Here is a 4,806-nt window from a genome sequence, read left to right on the forward strand (position 1 = left end):
AGTGTGTGTGCCAGGCCCACTTGCCAACTAGTGCCACCAATCATATTTGTTATAACAGTATTGTAAATATTTAAAATAAAAACTTTTTTGACTGTGAATCATCAGTCTGCTAGTGCAATTGAATTGCAGTTGCCTGCCTGCCAGCGTGTGTGCCAGGCCCACTTGCCAACTAGTGCCACCAATCATATTTGTTATAACAGTATTGTAAATATTTAAAATAAAATCTTTTTTGACTGTGAATCATCAGTCTGCTAGTGCAATTGAATTGCAGTTGCCTGCCTGCCAGCGTGTGTGACAGGCCCACTTGCCAACTAGTGCCACCAATCATATTTGTTATAACAGTATTGTAAATATTTAAAATAAAAACTTTTTTAACTGTGAATCATCAGTCTGCTAGTGCAATTGAATTGCAGTTGCCTGCCTCCCAGCGTGTGTGCCAGGCCCACTTGCCAACTAGTGCCACCAATCATATTTATTATAACAGTATTGTAAATATTTTAAAAAAAACTTTTTTGACTGTGAAACATCAGTCTGCTAGTGTAATCTAATTGAAGTTGCCTGCCTGCCAGTGTGTGTGCCAGGCCCACTTGCCAACTAGTGCCACCAATCATATTTGTTATAACAGTATTGTAAATATTTAAAATAAAAACTTTTTTGACTGTGAATCATCAGTCTGCTAGTGCAATTGAATTGCAGTTGCCTGCCTGCCAGCATCTGTGCAAGGCCCACTTGCCAACTAGTGCCACCAATCATATTTGTTATAACAGTATTGTAAATATTTAAAATACAATCTTTTTTGACTGTGAATCATCAGTCTGCTAGTGCAATTGAATTGAAGTTGCCTGCCTGCCAGCTTGTGTGCCAGGCCCACTTGCCAACTAGTGCCACCAATCATATTTGTTATAACAGTATTGTAAATATTTTAAAAAAAAACTTTTTTGACTGTTAAACATCAGTCAGCTAGAGTAATCTAATTGCAGTTGCCTGCCTCCCAGCGTGTGTGCCAGGCCCACTTGCCAACTAGTGCCACCAATCATATTTGTTATAACAGTAGTGTAAATATTTAAAAAAAAAACCTTGTTTGAGTGTGAAACATCAGTCAGCTAGTGTAATCTAATTGCAGTTGCCTGCCTCTCAGCGTGTGTGCCAGGCCCACTTGCCAACTAGTGCCACCAATCATATTTGTTATAACAGTAGTGTAAATATTTAAAATAAAAAAAATGTGACTGTGAATCATCAGTCTGCTAGTGTAATCGAATTGAAGTTGCCTGCCTGTAAGCATGTGTGCCAGGCTCACTTGCCAACTAGTGCCACCAATCACATTTGTTATAACAGTATTGTAAATATTTTAAAAAAAACTTTTTTAACTGTGAATCATCAGTCTGCTAGTGCAATTGAATTGCAGTTGCCTGCCTTCCAGCATGTGTGCCAGGCCCACTTGCCAACTAGTGCCACCAATCATATTTGTTATAACAGTATTGTAAATATTTAAAAAAAAGAAACCTTTTTTTGACTGTGAAACATCAGTCAGCTAGTGTAATCTAATTGCAGTTGCCCGCCTCCCAGCGTGTGTGCCAGGCCCACTTGCCAACTAGTGCAACCAATCATATTTGTTATAACAGTAGTGTTACAGAAGCATTAGTTATTTTGTTGTGAAGAAACTTATTTCCCAGCAGCAATGCCTGAACCAGCCAAGCCAGCGCCTAAGAAGGGCTCCAAGAAAACTGTAACAAGTATCATTTCATAAAGGGTTAACTCTGTTCAGTTTTGAGAAAACTATTTTCTGAGGCAGGTTTCCTAGCATATTGTGTACTGTAATTAAGTTTGTGATAAGCATTCACTGCTAGGTGATAAGAAGGACTCAATTGTTTTCTTGTGTGTACTTGTTATCTGCGGTGGCCTGTCCAAGGGCTTTGTCTAAATGTGTGATGGGGGATTTTATGCTTCCCCCCCTGGGAGTGCCCTGTGTGCATGTAACCTAAATAAAAAGCAGGCTGGGCATCCCAGTCCTCAGTTCTTGGTTGTCCCTCAATCGCAGCGTTGACTCGTTTTTGTGGGCAGAAGGGTATCCTAGCTGTACTACAGCTAAGGGGGATTATTCTACATTTGCGAGACTCATATAGAATACTATGGAAAGCAGTTTCTCCCCTCTTCAGCAATAGGAATCCAGGCTACTAAGCGGTCCATCTCTCAGCGAGACTAAGGGTAACCGTAACAAGTAGTGTAAATATTTTTTTAAAAATCTTTTTTGACTGTGAAACATCAGTCAGCTAGTGTAATCTAATTGCAGTTGCCTGCCTCCCAGCGTGTGTGCCAGGCCCACTTGCCAACTAGTGCCACCAATCATATTTGTTATAACAGTAGTGTAAATATTTAAAATAAAAACTTTTTTGACTGTGAATCATCAGTCTGCTAGTGCAATTGAATTGCAGTTGCCTGCCTGCCTGCATGTGTGCCAGGCCCACTTGCCAACTAGTGCCACCAATCACATTTGTTATAGCAGTATTGTAAATATTTAAAATAAAAACTTTTTTGACTGGGAATCATCAGTCTGCTAGTGCAATTGAATTGCAGTTGCCTGCCTGCCTGCGTGTGTGCCAGGCCCACTTGCCAACTAGTGCCACCAATCACATTTGTTATAACAGTATTGTAAATATTTAAAATAAAAACTTTTTTGACTGTGAATCATCAGTCTGCTAGTGCAATTGAATTGCAGTTGCCTGCCTGCCTGCATGTGTGCCAGGCCCACTTGCCAACTAGTGCCACCAATCACATTTGTTATAGCAGTATTGTAAATATTTAAAATAAAAACTTTTTTGACTGGGAAACATCAGTCAGCTAGTGTAATCTAATTGCAGATGCCTGCCTCCCAGCGTGTGTGCCAGGCCCACTTGCCAACTAGTGCTACCAATCATATTTGTTATAACAGTAGTGTAAATATTTTTAAAAAAAACTCTTTTGACTGTGAAACATCAGTCTGCTAGTGTAATCTAATTGAAGTTGCCTGCCTGCCAGCGTGTGTGCCAGGCCCACTTGCCAACTAGTGCCACCAATCATATTTGTTATAACAGTATTGTAAATATTTAAAATAAAAACTTTTTTGACTGTGAATCATCAGTCTGCTAGTGCAATAGAATTGCAGTTGCCTGCCTGCCAGCGTGTGTGCCAGGCCCACTTGCCAACTAGTGCCACCAATCATATTTGTTATAACAGTATTGTAAATATTTAAAATAAAAACTTTTTTGACTGTGAATCATCAGTCTGCTAGTGCAATTGAATTGCAGTTGCCTGCCTGCCAGCGTGTGTGCCAGGCCCACTTGCCAACTAGTGCCACCAATCATATTTGTTATAACAGTATTGTAAATATTTTAAATAAAAACTTTTTTGACTGTGAATCATCAGTCTGCTAGTGCAATTGAATTGCAGTTGCCTGCCTGCCAGCATCTGTGCAAGGCCCACTCTCCAACTAGTGCCACCAATCATATTTGTTATAACAGTATTGTAAATATTTAAAATAAAATCTTTTTTGACTGTGAATCATCAGTCTGCTAGTGCAATTGAATTGCAGTTGCCTGCCTGCCAGCGTGTGTGCCAGGCCCACTTGCAAACTAGTGCCACCAATCATATTTGTTATAACAGTATTGTAAATATTTAAAAAAAAACTTTTTTGACTGTGAAACATCAGTCAGCTAGTGTAATCTAATTGCAGTTGCCTGCCTCCCAGCGTGTGTGCCAGGCCCACTTGCCAACTAGTGCCACCAATCATATTTGTTATAACAGTAGTGTAAATATTTAAAAAAAAAACCTTTTTTGAGTATGAAACATCAGTCAGCTAGTGTAATCTAATTGCAGTTGCCTGCCTCTCAGCGTGTGTGCCAGGCCCACTTGCCAACTAGTGCCACCAATCATATTTGTTATAACAGTAGTGTAAATATTTAAAAAAAAACTTTTTTGACTGTGAAGCATCAGTCAGCTAGTGTAATCTAATTGCAGTTGCCTGCCTTTCAGCGTGTGTGCCAGGCCCACTTGCAAACTAGTGCCACCAATCATATTTGTTATAACAGTAGTGTAAATATTTTTTTTTTAAAAACTTTTTTGACTGTGAAACATCAGTCTGCTAGTGTAATCTAATTGAAGTTTCCTGCCTGCCAGCGTGTTTGCCAGGCCCACTTGCCAACTAGTTCCACCACTCATATTTGTTATAACAGTAGTGTCAATATTTAAGAAAAGAACATTTTTGACTGTGAAACATCAGTCTACTATTGTAATCTAATTGAAGTTGCCTGCCTGCCAGCGTGTGTGCCAGGCCCACTTGCCAAGTTAGTGGCACCACTCATATTTGTTGTAACAGTACTTTTAATATTTAAAAAATAAACATTTTTGACTTTGAAACATCAGTCTGCTTTTTTGTGTCAGGCTCACAGCGTATACTGTGCCCACTTGCCCAGTGCCACCACTCATATCTTGTTTAATAGTAGTGTAAGTGTACATTTAAAAAAAATAAACTTTTTGGATTGTGAAACATCAGTCTGCTTTTTTGTGTCCGACTCACAGCGTATACTGTGCCCACTTGCCCAGTGCCACCACTTATATCTTGTTTAATATTAGTGTAAGTGTACATTTAAAAAAAAAAAAACTTTTGGGATTGTGAAACATCAGTCTGCTTTTTTGTGTCAGGCTCACAGCGTATACTGTGCCCACTTGCCCAGTGCCACCACTCATAATTTGTTTAATAGTAGTGTAAGTGTACATTTAAAAAAAAATGACTGGCAGAGACAGGCCACCCCGCAGGTGCCGTCTTGGTCG

This window comes from Bombina bombina, chromosome 1 (genome assembly GCF_027579735.1).
Source record: "Bombina bombina isolate aBomBom1 chromosome 1, aBomBom1.pri, whole genome shotgun sequence".
NCBI lineage: Eukaryota > Metazoa > Chordata > Amphibia > Anura > Bombinatoridae > Bombina > Bombina bombina.